This window comes from Choristoneura fumiferana, chromosome 17 (assembly GCF_025370935.1).
Source record: "Choristoneura fumiferana chromosome 17, NRCan_CFum_1, whole genome shotgun sequence".
Classification (NCBI taxonomy): domain Eukaryota; kingdom Metazoa; phylum Arthropoda; class Insecta; order Lepidoptera; family Tortricidae; genus Choristoneura; species Choristoneura fumiferana.
Window position 1 is genome coordinate 20,076,006 of NC_133488.1, and position 18,083 is coordinate 20,094,088.

At 38.2% G+C, this 18,083-nt stretch overlaps 1 protein-coding gene across 3 annotated transcripts in view; it reads left to right on the forward strand.

The window, feature by feature from the left end:
- The first annotated feature begins 390 nt into the window (after nucleotides 1-390).
- Nucleotides 391-18,083, forward strand: part of br (broad-complex core protein) — a 173,544-nt gene continuing 155,851 nt past the window's right edge. The window contains exon 1 of one of the 3 annotated variants that reach the window (XM_074100291.1): nucleotides 391-857. The gene's annotated coding sequence lies outside the window, so the exon portion shown is untranslated. The remainder of the gene's footprint in view (nucleotides 858-18,083) is intronic. The other 2 variants (XM_074100292.1, XM_074100293.1) reach the window with 2 other exon arrangements.

An 18,083-nucleotide genomic window follows, 5' to 3' on the forward strand; every position in this document is an offset into this window, starting at 1 on the left:
CGATTTCGTGCTCGTTGCGCGCGCGCAGCCGGCTCCTAAACCGGCGACGTCAAAACAGATCCTTTTAGCTAAATTAGTCAGACTTCCCGAAAAACACGGCCATTGACCCCTCCACCCAACACCTAAATATTTCACATCTCAAAAAAAATAATGTTTACATAACACAAACATTTTTAAATAGCCCAGCACCAAAAGGGCTACGGCACGCACACACGCGAAATTTTCGTCGGTTGCACATGTGTGGGTGACGCACACATAAGACATAAAAATGCCCAATCGGTACATGTCGCACCACTACAATGAAGGGAACGTAAGCCGCATACGAGTGCATAATTCGGCCGAGATGCAAAAAAAATATTTGGCAATGCGGCCCCTACGCGCCCGCCAGTCGCCCGCCCGCCTGGGTTAGGATAGGTTAGATTTTTTGGCTCAAAACGTTCGTTCCTGACTTTTAAAAAATAATTTTGTCTACATCACTAGGAAGTCATTCCTTCCCTCACGTTCATTGGCGCGTCAGTTCGCTGCAAATTTTTGAATAAAGAACTCGGAGCGTCGCGCGCTAAAGGATTCTAATTTGAATTTAGATCGTACGTTCGATTTTCGGATCGATTTCGAATTTTATTTGACTTTTGTTGAACGGGCGTTTTGACTAAAAAAATGCTAGCCGGCGGCCAGTATCTAACATAGTGTATTTTATCATTACAGAAATCAAAGACGATGACATAGTCATTGTCACAATTTAATTTTTATAAATATAAACTCTAGTGCCTTGTGTCGTGTTGTGATTTACTTATTTAATTCTTGATTATTTTGAACTTTATTTGGACTTTTTACTGTTTTTCCGACTACTTTATTTGGTGAGTACTTTTTATTTTTATTTTAAGTTCATATTTTTTAACCTTCCTTTGTTTCTTATTTGTTCACAGTTTTTTTTTTATTTTATACTTACTTAAACTATTAAACGTAAATTAAAACACGTATTTTTACTTCACAGTCATTCTATAATTATAACTAAATATAAATTAAAACAGCTTACATTTAACACAAGCACAAAACAAAATAAAACCAGAGCTATTATCAACTCCACCCTTTAGCGCTTAACAAAAAACGATGAAAACTTTAAAAGAATAGGGACAGCGCTAGAAATAGTCGCAAGGACACGTCGTCCTGTGACGTCAGGATCGCTAGGCACTGGCGAGAAAGTCGGCCATCTTGGATTTGTTCTTTTTTGAAGCCTACTTACTGCGCCCGCGCTGACGCCATATTGTATCGCAAAGAGGAAAGTTTAGACAAAAAATAATTACAAAAAGCGCATTAAACTTGACAAATAAATTTAAAAAAATTGCAGTTTTTGAGTTACTTTAGCTTTGTAAAACATACAAAACCAATTTAGGTACAATTTAATAATATTTAATAATTTTAGTCGCATTTAATCATGTAGCATTTTTATTTCCCAAATAAAATCATGTGAAAATTCATCACTTCTATAAATTTGACTAATAATCCCGGAATTTGAATTATCTCTTTTACTCTTTTAGTGCAAAATTGAAAATGTGTGTGAACAGAGCGAGAGAGCAGATGAAGTATTTTCGAAGTTTCTACTGTGAACAGAATTAGAGAAGTTTGTTATCATAAGTTACTTTTTATCAATAGTTTAGGATATTTGCGTGCATGTGCATTGGTAAGTAGTTTCACAGAACTGTCAAGGGATTCTGTCAATTCAATATTTGTTATAAAAATGAAATTTATTGAAATTGAAAATGGTTTCCGGGAGAAAAAAATAATGCAAGCTTTTCTCGCTGACATTACATTCGGTGACTATACTTTGCTGCATTGACATCCAAACTACATAATCCGTATCAAGTTTCAAGACGCTGCTAACCGTTGAAGAGTTCTCTCCTGCAGAGATGATCCTGGCCAAACCATCAGAATTTCACTGTCACCAAACTTACCTAGCATGCTAATTTTCAGTTCAGTCTGTTAACAGAAAGCGGAAAAAAAATGGTTTCCAAAATTGAAACCACAATCTCAAATACAAACAAACATAAGAACGTTGTAAGTTATATTAAAACTTGTAAAACATGTCAACAAATAACTTTTTTAACTATCATTATAATTAAATTTAAAAAAAACTTCTTAAGAATTAGACCTACCTAAACTAAATTTATCATAAATTATAATAATTATAGAAAAAAAAACTTGAAGAAATGCAGTTTCATTTTTCTATTTTAAACCACGACTTAACCGAAGGAGGGTTCCCTATCCCGTGGGAATTTGGTAAAATCAATCTTCATTCTTTGTCTATTTAATATTATTATTAAACGAGCAACTCTTGTAAATATATTTCGAGATCGCGAAAACGGCTCCAATTTCGATAAAATTTGGCATATAGGGATTTTCGGGGATGGAAAATCGACCAAGCTTGGTCTTATCTCTGAGAAAATGCTTGCTACCGAGTTTTAGCTCGAGCGAAGCTCGGCCACCCAGGTACTACATCATAAACGAAGCCGTCATGTAGCTAAACTTTGAGCTTTCTTTTGACCCTAGGGTTGATGCATCAATACTTACTTAGATTTTGAAGATTTTTAAGGTTACGTACCCAAAGGGTGCCAACGGAACCCTATTACTGACACTCCGCTGTCTGTCTGTCTGCCTGTCCCTCCGTCTCTGAATGGCTCTATCTTTTGAGTCGTAATAGTTAGACTTGAAATTTTCACAGATTTTGTATTACTGTGGCCGCTATAACAACAAATACTAAAAACAGAATAAAATAAATATTTAAGGGGGCTCCCATGCAACAAACGTGATTGTTTGGCGTTTTTTGCTTGATATTAATAACGGCAACAGGTAGACGCTTGAAATATTCACAGAATCGTTAGTTATATAATCACTTTAAAAATAAATAATTAAACTAAAATAAAATAAATATTTAAGGGGGCACTCCCATACAATCATACAAAAAACATGTTTTTTTTGCTGATGTCTAATTCTTCTTCTTCTTAGTCGTTCACTCTTGACAGAGTGGTCGTGGTCATGCTTTGGTCGATCGATTCCTGTGCCACTGCTGCTGTCGCGACGCGTCGCCAAGTAGCCCGATGTCTGGCAGAGTGGGAGCAATCGTTTATATTAGAGTGCGTCACAGATTTGATGAGGTCTGTCCACCGTGTCGGAGAGCGTCCGCGAGATCTTTTGCCCTCGACTTTCCCCTGCACCACAAGCCGTTCCATGGAGTCCTCATTACGGGTGATGTGTCCAAAGAACTTGAGGATGTCAAAGGACTTGATGTCTAATGTTGTATAGATAATGGTACGGAAACCTTCGTGCGCGAGTCCGACTCGCACTTGGCCACTTTTTCTTAACTCACACGGAATCACGATTATTTTCACGATTTCTTTCTGTCACACGGTGTAGGACGATGACAGAAAGAGATGGTGTATGCAGTCGCAGCGCTCGGGAGTTGGGCAATACGGTCACAGGTCCCTAAGGCTAGAAACACTGACGCCGAAGGCGGACCTGTACGGCGCGGCGCGGAGGCGGTACCGGTTCTAATATTCGAGTTAACGTGAAAGAGGGCACACATAATACCGCGCCACGCTTATTTCCCGCGCGGTATTCCGTGTGCCCTCTTTCATGTTAGCTCGAATATTACAACGGGTACCGACTCCGCGCCGCGCCGCACCGCCCCGCACCGCTCTGTGTGTTTCAAGCTTAAGGCTGCATTTCCACCGGATAGGAATGTGTTTTTCATGAAACAATAGAAACGTTTCAATTACTTATCCTCGGACAGCACATCTCTAATGGAAACAGCTAGTGGAAACAAGAGTGCAACCAGAGTGGAGGCCTAGAGTAGGGCATAGAAATGTAGGCAGGCAACCGATGCGTTGGACCGACGACCTTGTTAGAGTGGCCGGAAAGGACTGGATGCGAAAGGCGCAAAACCGGGAAGAATGGCGTGCATTGGAAGAGACCTACACTCAGCATTGGGTGGTGAAAGGTTGAAAAAGAGAAGAGAGAGAAGAGAGAGTGGAAACAACTAAGCCAAGTTTGCACCATGCTATGGGTACTAGGCAAATGAATCGTGAACACAAATTGAATCATTGACTATGATTTCCTATCAAAAGTATGAGATGTCAACATGACAAGACAAAGGTGCCACCCTGGGTCATGCTTCAATGAGGGCTATCGCGTATGAATTTGCCGCTAGAGGCGCTAGTGTAGCGAGAGGTCTCCGAAATGTCAAACGTCACTGTTTTTGGGTGAGCTACGTGGTTTTATTTATAATTAGAATAATTTTGTGAATATTTTGCAATACCTGAAACTAATTATGGCAAATATGCGTGAAGGGGCAATGAATGTGTGTTTTGAGACAGTTTTGTTTTTCGGAAACCTTTGTCCTCCCTTTTTTCCGAACAAAACGGGACTACACAACACGGTTTTAAGGTAAGTGTTAAATATGATTTAAATGTAAATTTTATTTTCACGCCCGTAATAACAAATTATGACTATACTTCAGGCAGGACCTTTGTCTGCAGTGGCGCCAACTGGTGAGCGCGAAAACGGTAGCCCTCATTTGTTCGACAGTATACGATCAAGCATATTGAGCTTCTGACCCAATGATGGTTTCTTGAAAGGGAAATATCGCTAGATGGCGTTAGTCTCGCGAGGTCTGTTTGACGTTGTCTTAATCGCGATTGGCTCATTTGATCAACCAATGACAAACGTGACGCAAATGTCAAAGTTGTCAAAACGAACTTCACGATACTAGAGCGCCAAACCGAGTTGCAATGAGGGCTATCGTTTTTTGTCTCACTAGATGGCGCACTGTTGCGTGAGGTTTTAAGTGTGCTTTCAGTGTCTGTTATTACGGGCGTTAAAACGAAGTTTAGATTAAAATCATATTTAATACACCTTAGAACCGTACCATAAAAATATCCAGCAACAACAGTGTTGCTTAGTCCCGTTTTGTTCCGAAAAAAAGGGAGGACAAAGTTTCGAAAGACAAAACTGTCTCAAAACACAGACATTCATTGCCCCGGAACGCATATTTGCCATAATTAATTTCAGATATTGCAAAATATTCACAAATTATTCTAATTATAAATTAACCCGCGTAGCTCACCCAAAAGCTATGAGATATGACATTTCGGAGACCTCACGCCACACTAGCGCCTCTAGCGGCGAATTCATTCGCGATAGCCCTCATTGTAACCTGTCACAGATTACAACTCGGATTAAAAGCTGTGAAAAAATTTCTATTTTGAAAAAAAAAATCTTAGCAATGATGGTCTTTCTGAAGCGCTTAGGTTATAGTGTAAAAATGATATGTAAAAGACCATTTGGTGCCTAGTACTTACAAAATAGGCGTAATGTCAAGGAAACTAAATCACGTACCCCCTGGAACATCTATGCTACTAATGTCATATTGACATTCCATACATCTGCCAAAGAAATCATAGCGAAATTGATTACGAAAAGGTTGCACGCTGGCACGTGATCGCTTACTGTCATTTGGTGCAAATGGAAAATGGACAACTCGAAATTTTACGTCACAGTAAAATAATGACAATTTGAAATTCATCAACAAGAAAAATTTACCATCCTGAATATCATCGAAATGGAATCTTGTCTCATGGTAAATTGACAAACTTTGATGTATATGCCGAAAAAACGACCACTTGTATTCACGTAGGTACACTCAGAAATATGTTCCATTTGTAAAAAAATGTTAGGGGCCTACAGATTAAGTTATGACTTGATTTAGGCAACATTTATTTATTGTTTATATAGTTTGGCTCCTAATTTATAATAGACAATATTCCATTTGGAACAAAATAAATTAGGTTGTAAGTATTTTTCAACACGATCACATTTTGACACTATTCGCTTTGGTTGATATTAATTTTGGTCCAAATTCAAAATGGTCAATTCAAGTAGACCATTTTCTATTTGCACCAAATGACAGTAAATCAGTTTTCTCGAGTGTACGCGGTAAGAAACACCGTTTAAACAGCATAGTGGAGGAACACCATCCATCAAGGTGGTGCTGATTGAAACTAATAGTAAGTAATAAGGTTATAAACTTGACAACAGGGATAAGATTAAAGAGTTCTACAAAAACAGTCCCCATTGACATAGCCAAGTGGTTAGGAAACCTGACTAGGAAGTTTGAGGTTCTGGTTCGATCCCGGTCGGTGTATGCATATACAGGGTGAAATTTTATGGACCGTAGAGTTGCTTCCATAATGAAAGTTTTTTAGGTTGATGGTCTGAGAAAGTATACAAAATTTGAACGGTCCATAAAATTTCATCCTGTATTGTGTGAATTACTAATGTTTGTTCTCGGGTCTTGGACATTTTGGTATTTATCAATATAAGTATGTTTGTTTATCCGTTTCCTAGTACTCATAGTACAAACTTTGCTTAGTTTGGGACTAGGCCCATTGTTGTTAATTGTCCCAATATTATTATTATTATAGATCTTTAAAATAAGCAAAGAGAACTGACTTCTCTACAAAGAGCCATCCTTGTAACATGAGCAACATGAGTAACATCTTTTCGAAATGCTCAATACAAACGAATTATGAACTTTTGATGCTCTGTAGATGTCGATTGACCAGTGCAAGTTCATTGACCATCCAAGAATACCGTAACACCGTGATAATGGAAAATAACCTTTTCCACAAGCGCTGGCCTTCAAAGTGCGCAGGAGTTGATACACGGCATATATTAGAATTAATTCACTGTACCGAATGCTATTGAACCTTTATGCCTAAATAGTTAATATGTTACAAAAAGAGGGAGTTGCCCTTTCCAGCTCCGTATGACATGTAGTCAAAGTCAAATCAAAGTCAAAATATCTTTATTCAATTTAGGCTACAACAAGCACTTATGAATGTCAAAAAAAACTACCACCGGTTCGGAAAACCCCTGCTGAGAAGAATCCGGCAAGAAACTCAAGTAGTGATTCTATTCACTTTAGCAGTTCTCTCTTAGACTGCTTTTTACATCGTTGGCAGAGACCTAGCTGGTAGGTAAATATAGCGGCTCTTAAACTCGAGTAACGACTCTGTGATATTTTAACCATTATCTAATCTCTGGCATGGTAATGCCACATCGGAACCTTTTCGTAGAAAATTGAAACCGACTTCAAAAACCTTGAAAATAATTTCCTACTAGTTTGAGTCGGTGCCTCAGCACGAGCCAGCAGGAGTGGAACTATGTGTAGTCGTCTACCTCACCTGCATATGTATTTGGCTTTAATCACTCCTGATGGGTCGTGCTGAGGCACCGACTTCAAACTAGTAGAAAATTATTTTCAAGATTTTTGAAGTCGGTTTAATTTTTTTTATATAGGTTTTAGTGATTTGTAGCAAAGTGCATCTCACAACGATTCCATTAAGCTCAAACACGGCATAGTTATATTATTTTATAAGAGTACCGGTACCAACGGTCTTCTTCATCAGGTCCAGTTCACCAAATGATACTTTCTGAAAGTAAACACTTGACTTAGTGTTAAAAATGCTAAACTCGCTATAGGTGTGCTTTTAAAATTCGAAGGTTGCCCTCGATTTCTCTAGGATTCATCATCAGATCCTGACTTGGTGTCAATGGGACCACCTCGGTAGTATGTCCTTTAGAACTATAAAATAATTTTGACATTCGGCCCACAATTGGCGGAGTTATCGCGTAACAAACATACAAAAAAACCTCCTTTAATGAAGTCGGTTAAAAAAATCACAGTGAAGTCGCATTGCTTGACAAAGGAATCCCTTATGACACTTACACTTTGTACGCACACGCGGTAAACCAGGCGGATTTAGTGCACCGTTCCTCTTCAAAGTATCGCTTCAGAAAGCCGCGCGGTTAGTCGCGTAGTGCGTACGTAGCCTAACACCACAGACCGGAAGCTAATGGGGCGAGGAATGGAGTAGTGCGCGTGTTCTCTGTGCATTGCGCGGCCAAGACTTTCGCCGTTCAGTGCGTTCACCTTGTAGCAGACGCAATGAACAGGGAAAAAGTTCGCCGCATCGCAACCCATACTGCTGCCTAGTACCTGTAAATTGTAGTGATCGGAGATGCATTTGTTTTCAATAAGCACTTTGTTATTGAACACCTTGAAGTAGTATCTTAACCCCTGAAATGACTAGACATCAGACACATCCAAAGTCTAGGTGAACAAACTGACACAATAAGTTTTGTGTTTGCAAGATCGCAAACAGATAACCTTTGGGTATTGACGTTCGAACAATCTGAAGATATAAGCGATGGTGTTTATGGGTTCTATGTGATACCAAGAATTGTGGGAGGGAATGAATATAATCCCATTTTTAGGGTCCCGCATCCAAAAAAATACCGACGGGGGAAAGTTCTTGAATGGCTACCACTTAACCAGAAGACGAACTGTTGAGATAAGGTGTCTTACTAGTTGTACCGACGACATCGCGAGAATCGCGGGAAATCAGTGTGTTGTCATTGATTGTGACATTCTAAGGGGAGGATCTTGTGGAAGCCTTCCGGCAGAGAATAATATTTTAAACAATAGGAGGTTAACCCCTTGTTTCACCATCCATTGATTAAATTTATCTGACGGATAAATATGATGCCGTCTCTGTTTGTTTTGTTCGAATAGAGGAGACGGCATTATATTTATCCATCAAATAAAATTAATCGATGTGTTGTGAAACAGCCCCTAAATGGACGTTTTAACTTGTAACTCAGACAGAGAAATCCGTCTCGAGATGCAAAAGTCTCAACTAAATTTTATTTTTCTACAAAGTGATGTAATTCAAAAATCAGTCCCTCGTAATTTCCTTGTTCACGTCGTTTTGCTTTTATTTTCAAGATTTGTATCGTATCAACTTATTTAAGAGAGCATTTGTGCTCTATTGCCCATAGCAATGCACAGAAACAAACTAAATGCACATACAGCATTCTACCCGGTCATTTATCCAAGTTTATTATTAAAATTGCCTTTAATGCCCTCGGATCTAAGAAAAGGCTGGCGTGGAGGCGCTTCCGTAATCAAATAGCTGCTCCAAGGCCACCCGGTACCGACTCCACTTGTTGTAGCTCACTTCGTAGCTTTATGACTCTGCGGATCTGTGTTTACGTGGACGACTTTATTGAAACTATTCGTAACTAGTCGTAAGACTTAACTTGGGTTTGCATAAAAGAACATCAGCCGTTTTGGTGTGTAAGCGTAACAAGCACGCGTATACATAGTAGATAGAACATATACATAGTAGAAGAAGAGTAATATTATATCTTAGAATTCTTTACGACGACGATCGGTCCATGGTGAAACGCATTTAGCCGCACTTATGTAATCCATTTGAATGTCCATGATCAGGAGACACGAACAGTGGTCTTTAGAACCGTGTCCCATTAATACTTATTTAAATCTGCCAAGGATATTATTGTAGCATTCATTGAGAGAAGGTACTATGGCGGGGTCGGGCTTAGCGCGCTAGGGTCGTTAAAAGCTTTTATCCCTTTCTGAACAATAATTTTGTGCAAAAAAGATGCATTATAAGATAAATAGTGTCTTAAGCCTCAGGAAAACAAGCTCAAACATGTTGCTTGTTATAGAACTTTGTCGCAATAGGACGTCTTTATGTGTCGTTTCCTAACTATCCATATTCCTATGTTTCCGTTTAACTATCTACCCTCGCCTACGACTCGGGTGAATATAAACGTCTCAGGCAAAATAAGTTTTATGAACAAGCTATACAATCTGCTTATTCACGTCGGTTGCGAGGAAATAAAACAGCAACAATGTACACAAATTCATGGCTTGCTAATTGCTATCATATAATAGAATTGGAAGAGATCGCTTAAAGGGATAAGTTCGCCTTTATACATCTCTTTCTCTTTTTAATTGTAATTTTCATATATTTTATGTACAATAAAGAGTTAGGTTAGTTTACAATACAATACAAAAATATTAAGTTGTTAGTGTATCCCATACTTTTTGTCAAGGATATCATAGTGAAATTGATTATTAAAAGATTCCGCCCTGTTACATGAACAGTTTGTTCAACTGTACCTAGTACGAGTAGCTAAGAAGTATTAAAAATGTAGCTTTAAGCCACCAATGACTAACTCGCAGTAACAGCTTTTTAAAACATAAAACAAAACAATGATGCGTATAGGCCGTTTGCAAAGCATGCTCAAGGCTGTCTCGGGCCTTTTCCTTATGCGCAGGAGTGCATTTAGTTGCAGTGCGCCGCGCAAAGTTACCTCAGTGTCCATCATGGGGAATTAAACTCTATGTCTACGTGTTACGGGGCAAGATAAGTGCCTTTTTGTAGTGGTTTTTCTAAACAGATACGCCCTTGCAATAAAGATATATTGTAGAATACTTTATTATGTTTATTTGAATGAATTATGCGGTTTTTTGTAGGTGTTTATAATGCTGTATTTTGTGCAGATTTTAAAAGTTAGGAAAATTACTGGACTGAGTTATCTATAGGGTGATTTGGGAGACGAGAATAGGACGAACCCTACCGGATTCAGTTAGTTAAGGCTACTATAATGTCGTACCAGTAGTAGTGAGATTAACGTTATTTTTTTAAAATGTGGCAAGCAAAAGTATTAAATTATTCACTAAGTGCATCGTCAGTCACTCTGCAATTTGAAAGAAAGAAAATGAAAAAACATTTATTTTCACAAAACACATTAAATAAGATTTCGTACAAAATTAAAGTTTATAATGAGGCTATCGCGTATGAATTTGCCGCTAGAGCGCTAGTGTAGCGTGAGGTCTCCGAAAAGTCCCAATCTCATAGTTTTAGGGTGAGCTACGTGGGTTATTTATAATTAGAATAATTTTTGTGAATATTTTCCATTACCTGAAATTATAATTATGGCAATTATGCGTTACGGGGCAATGAATGTCTGTGTTTTGAGACAGTTTTGTCTTTCGGAAACTTTTGTCCTCCATTTTTTTCCGAACAAAACGGGACTACGCAACACTGCGGTCTGCGGTCGCTCGATATTTTTATGGTACGGTTTTAAGGTGTATCAATGTAAACTTTGTTTTCACGCCCGTAAAACAGACTTTGAAAGCCACACTTAAAAACCTCACGCAACAGTGCGCCATCTAGTGAGACAAATAACGATAGCCCTCATTGTGACAATAGGCGACGGCGTCAGCATATGCTGCTGGCGCCGGCCACGAGGAGCGACGCCAAACAGCGCTGTTTTTCAGACACCCCTCTCAGTATACTCCTACAGTACTGCCAGGTGCGGACTTAGTTAGATTTAGTATATAAACAAAAAAAAAATTAAAGTGTTGTGGACTTATTTTAATATTCAAAGTCAAAGTCAAAGTCAAAATATCTTTATTCAATTTAGGCTATAACAAGCACTTATGAATGTCAAAAAAATCTACCGCCGGTTCGGAAAAACCTCTGCTGAGAAGAATCCGGCAAGAAACTCAACGAGGTATATATATTTTTTAAACAGATTTACAATATTATTAAATGATATGTATACATCACAAGTATTTAACACAACTTTATTTTTAACACAGTAGGTTCGCTATTTGAAGGGATCGCTAATGCGGATCGGAATTATTTCCAAATATGCCTGTCCATGATATAATCATTAACTTTATAATACGCCTTTGATATTAATGTCTTCTTGACAATAGATCTGAATTTTGTATCCGTATTTTGTATTATAATTGTGAACGATGCATTCATATCAATTACTGAAGGTATAAGGTTGGCCCTGCTCACATCTACTGGATCATTCTGTATAGGAAAGACGTAAACAAAATTCTGCGTATGACTCTACCACACAAACATAGTTGGCTCATATGTGGAAAATCTGAATAGCGCGCGTTACATTGCTGGGCCAGGAAACGAATGGGTTATAAGTTGTCAAGTAATTGCTGCATTGGAACGCTATATGAACAGTTTGTCTCGCTTGTTGTAAGTCATTGAAGCATGGCATTGGACTATAAATAACAAACACAAGCAAGGACGAAGGAGGGGAGGGTAATAGGGTTGCCACTGCTTGCCATCAACTTTGGTCGGTAACGCGCGAGCCTTTGTTGTTGTGCTTGTACAGTTTTTGAGATAAAATCCTTCTAACAGACAGACGGAAAGACGGAGACAACGGACAGTGCAGTGACATTATGGGTTCCGTTTGGGTATATAACCCTATAAATGAGCAAAGACGCTTGGTGTTAAGCTTTTAATTTGAACAACAATACAATACAAGCCAATGACTCTTTACTCGTCAGGAGACCCACTTCCTCGTTTTCCATCCAGTCAAATAAAAATAATAAAAATAAAAAATAAATATTGTACACTAAAAATAGTAAGAGATACCGAAACAGCCCGAATTGCTACCACCATCTTGCTCGCTAATCCTGCCGTGAAGCAGCAGTGCTTGCACTGTTATGTTTCGGCGTGGAGAGTAGACAGCCGGTGAAATTACTGGCACTTGAGGTATCCAATCTTAGGCCTCTAGGTTGGCAACTCATCTGCAATACCCCTGGTGTTGCAGATTTTTATGGGCGGTGGTGATCTCTTACCATCAGGAGACCCACTGGCTCGTTTGCCATTCAGTCGAATAAAAAAAATACACAGAGTAAGCAATAGGCGGCCTTATGCTTAAGAGCGATCTCATGAACGTATGAGGATCAAAATCAAAAGTCCTTGAAACACTTCAACACGTTAAAGAAACGAACTTGCAAAGTCAACTCGTTTTATAACAATAAGAGAGGAGATTTATTTATAATCAAACAAATAATATATACAATAATCTCGTTTTATCATTCCACTAAACACAGTGATATGGTAAAAATCTCAACTCAATCATTATCACTGAACGTGTCTAGTCTAGTGAAATTTTAGTTTAGTCAACTCACTGACGTGTTTTAAGTATTTCCGTTTTTGGCTGATTTTTCATTTCACTAAACAGTTTCAGGAATTTGATCAAATGACTGATTTTTTTAGATAAATGCTTTTTAGATACCGTATCATCATCATCATCATCATCAGCCCGAAGACGTCCACTGCTGGACAAAGGCCTCCCCTTAGAACGCCACAATGAACGACAACTTGCCACTTGCATCCACGGTTTCCCGCCACTCTCACGATGTCGTCAGTCCACCTGGTGGAGGCCTGCAACGCTTCGTCTTCCGGTTCGTGGTCGCCACTCGAGGACTTTTCTCCCCAACGGTACCGATACCGATAGATACCGTATAGATTTGTTGAAATCTCTGTTCGGGGCGTTTACATTTTATACATTCACTTTACTAATACTGCTAGTTATGAAATATATGTGAGTGTGTTAACTATATCATGAAAAGACTAATTTCACGTGACCAAAAAAAGGAACTCTAATTAGAATTAAAGCAGCTGGTTGTCGTCCATATCTAGAATTCAATTAATTATCTTAATGTCAAATCAACGTGGCATTTCGTTAGGGTTGTCACTTACTTAAGAATTCAAGAAAATGTTAAGCTTATTGTAAATTGTAAGTAAACTATATCTTGACAAGTTTGTGCATGACACTTGGTAGAGCCCTGTCGTAGTCAGCATTTATTTACATCCCAGCCTATACACGTCCAACTGCTGGGCACAGGCTCCTCTCAGAACACTTGGGCATAACGCCCTGCGGATTGGAACTTCACGCACCATTGAATCGGTCGCAGGTTTGAGCAGGTTTCCTCAGATGTTTTCCTTCACCGCAAAGTCGTGGTAAATTTCAAATGTAATTCCGCACATGAATTCGAAAACTCAGAGGTGCGAGCCGGGGTTCGAACCCACGACCCTCTGCTGGAGAGGCGATAGGTCAACACTAGGCCACCATGGCTTCGTGGTCAGCATTTATTTACAGACTCTTATATGTAGTAAGACTTCACAAACACTGACCACATAACTCTCTAAAGTAGTAAAAAGTTAATCTATGCCCTATTTATTATTATTTTTATTCCCCTTAATGGCGGCCTTAAGGCTTAAGCCAATGTCAGTTACGACGACAGGGTTGCGGTTGATTCTGCGGAACGCCAACAGTTCGACAGGAGCAAGAAAACAATTTAGAAAAAAAGAAAAAAATCCTTTTCAGCCAAAGACTTTTACGACAAAGACAAAACATGTTGGTTAGAACTTGATGTTGGTTGGTTGGTGGTTGGTTAGAACTATACTTATATTATTAGAGGATATAAAATCACACAGAATGGTAATAAAATATAAACATGAACTTTACGAGCATGAGAAATGAAATAGTAGATTGTACAACAAGAGCATAATTACTAAGCAATCAAATTAAGATTGGAGGACCTGGGTTCGATTCCCAGTGCTGGTCTTATTTTTCTGGTTTTTCTGTGCATCTATATATCAGTTTGTATTTTCAATCAATAATGATATTATCGTAAAATAATAATCGTAAAATAGAACACTTTTTAGCACTATCGATAGATATTGAATATGAAATTGATTTATTAAATTAGAAATTGTTAACTATCAATTGTTTTCATTGCATAATGCATATTTATGTCTATTTCACATTTTCGACTGCTCAAAAGTTAATTGGAAGAGATCGCTCTTTAACGATAAAACCGTCTTTTTTTGACCTCTACTTTAAATCTTTTTTTAACATGTTGCGTATCGATATATCGATATTGAATATCGGAAGTCGATAAGTGAGAATTTAAGTCACTATGACAGATCAAAAATGCGGTGAAAATTCCGGGCTCTGGTAATGTCACACATGATTTTAAAATAAAAATATCTAGGATTCGATTTGTAGCATTCGAAGCTGGCGGATGTAGACAATATATAATTTTGATAGTGTTTTATGCGGCGATTAACCTTAACAGTGAACAGTGATCCCAAAATTTTATATTGCTCTCGTGTCTGACATTTTTTAATGCGCAAGTGGTCTTCGCGTGGTTTCTGGAATTTTACTATCAAGTTGCAAAAACTACAATCACCGTACAACGTCCCTCTCAAAGAGAGTTTACCTTGACACTGGCGAAATTGTCCTATTAATTAGGACAGAAAAGCCATATTTTAAAAGAGAAGAAGAAATATATCTACATTCTACTATATAATATACATCCAAATTTCCTTTCCTAGTTTGTCCTTCAAGTGTAGTAATAAATACCGTTAGATAATGACTTTTGTTCCGAGCGTACAAATCGCTTGAACATTCGCCCATTTTTTTAGAGTTTCACTCATACTTGAGTGATTATATACATTTATAATCCATGCAGCGTTTTTATTATTAGTGTAAGTGGCATCCCTAAGTAATCTTAGGCTGGTTTCGAAAGTGTGCCTTGGCCTCGATGTGCGCAGACGCAGGTGGCTCGTTTTCCGCGCAAATGCTTTCTTCTCTCGATGCTGTGTCAAATGCTGTCCCTCTCACTCACAAGGAAAATGCTGTGAGTGCGAAAGGAAAATTTAATTTAAAAAATTATGCATGAAATTTGGTTATATTTTGACAGGTGATCATTCCAGCCTGTACACGTCTAATAGGACACAGGCATACTTTCAGAATGGTTAGTGTGAGATTGTATTAGATATTTGATAAATGCACCTTTTTAATTTGAAGTTATTAATGTAAACGTACGAGTGTCAGTGGCGTAGCTTACGTATGGCCAGGTGGTGCAGTGCACCAGAGCCCCGGACCCCAGGGGGCCCTCTAACCTAAGCTTTGAAAAGAGAGGAGCATAAAAGAAAAGAGACAAAAAATGTTGTGAGCAGGCTCTAGCCATTTTTAGGGTTCCGGAGCTAAAATGGCAAAAACGGAACCCTTATAGTTTCACCATGTCTGTCTGTCTGTCTGTTTGTCTGTTTGTCCGTCCGTTCGCAGCTTTGCTCAGGGACTCTCAATGCTAGAAAGCTGTAATTTTGCACGGATATATAAGTAAACTATGCCGACAAAATGGTAATTAAAAAATTCTGAAAAAAATATGTTTAGGGTAGGATATTGGTTGGATTATGGATAGGTATTTTAAAACCATTAGGGGTTTGCTAAGACGATTTTTCGATTTAGTGATTTGTTTGCGAAAAAATCAGGATGGTAGTAAGTATATCAAACTTTCAAGGAAAACTATAACGGCTAAGTTTGCTTGAGAATTATCGGTAGTTTAAGAGTAAATAGCAGCCTTAGGTATAAAATATACCTAAACTTGGAAGATTCCGTATAAAATACGAAATCCTTAGAAAAATATTACTCAATTTTTTCGTAATGGCTACGGAACCCAATTTTGGACGTGTACGACACGCTCTTGGCCGGTTTTTTATGATTTTGAAGGCCAATAAAAGTTCAAGCTGCGTGGAAAGAAGGGTGTTGGCCCAATTATTTCTCTATGCAGGGGCCCTTGTCCACCAAGCAACGCCACTGACGAGAGTTTGACACTATCCCGAGACAATAGGGTGTCTCGGTTGCCCTACTAGTAGAAGACAGCTAAGCATTATTGACCAGACGGTTACTTTAATCCATCTTCTTCGAAGCATTAATAGGAACGAGACTCTCAATTACATACAACCCAAAGGAAAATAAGAAGTACGGTCAGCATCAAAAGTAGCTGGTTACTTTTTTACTCTATCACAACACATCTTGTATGGTGCTAAAAGTACGTGGCTGTAAAACGTCAAAGTACAAAAGTAACCAGCTACTTTTGATGCTGACTGTACGTCGGTTTTATTGCTAAAACAAAGCCAATAAATACAATTCGTTACAATTTAATTTAATTTATTTATTACCTTCAACGACAAGTATACTTGTTCATATGTATTATGCCTGTTCTTTACAAGATACATTGTCATGTCCAATCTTACACTAAGTGCCTCATCAGTTACAGAAGGACACCGCATGCACACAAAACAGTTGATAAAAAGAAGGTTTGCCCTAAGTTACTTACATTAGAAAATATAGTGTAAAAAAATCTTCCCAAAGGTTACTTAGTTATACTCCACGCGGACGAAGTCACGGGCAAAAGCTAGTAATCATAACACAATACAAAAACTTTTCATTCAATTAAAATATTTTTGATTTGATTTTACCGATGAAACTCAAAGATTCTTAATTTATTTTGACTAGTAATACATCAATGAATCTACGCCTTCTCTATGCCTACGGCGTAGCATTAGGCCTACGCTACGCTCTCGTAGCTATCTAGGTCTATGCTACGACCGTAGCCCCGTAGCGTTACATGTTTTTACACAAAACACACTCTACAGGCTGATTTCTATTTCTAAAATCGGTTGCGATCGCTTGCGTAAATAACTTTATTTTTACTTTTTTCAATGAAATTTTTCCTGCACAAGTTTAATTAGGCACGAATGGATCGGCATTTACGCACGTTTGGACTTTTTTTAAGTACTTGTTTTTTGTTCTTTCACAATTTATTTTTAGGTAAAGCCTGTTACCGCGAAGTGTTTTGATTATTTAAAAGAGAAATTTCATTTTTCTTCCACTGTTACAAGTAGCCTCTTTTATCGTTAATTATAAATAAGTTATTTATTGTATTTACAAGCTTTTACTTTGTTGTATCGCAATCAAATCTTGCAAGTTAAAGTTGATCTATTTTAAGTAGTCAAATTTGACATAGACTTTGGGAGACATTACTTTAATATAGGTTAGAAGCAGCAGTTTATAAAAAAAAACTTATAAATACCATTTTACTACAGTAATTTACACCATTACACTTGCATTGGTGATTTAGGGTAGGTTTCTACCACGTTTCTACAGACACAGAGCGAGGACGAGCAAAATCAACCAGTCGCATTAGTTCAAATCTATGTCAAATTGCTACATTACAAAGGAAACGGGGTGAGATGTGAATTAAAAAAAAACACCACTAATGAAGAATAAAAATTTTACACACAGACACAAACATCACGCCTGTATTCCCAAATGGGGTAGGCAGAGCACACGAAACGTTACCGCTCGGAGCCACTTTTAGCAATTTTAGATTTTAGTTTGACAAAAACGGTACAATAGTGACAGGTTGCTAGCCTGTCGCCTACGGTATACCTTAACCTATATCCTCAGTTGCCTCTTACGACATCCACGGAAGAAATGGAGAGATGTAATTCTAACCCGGCACCAAACAGGTA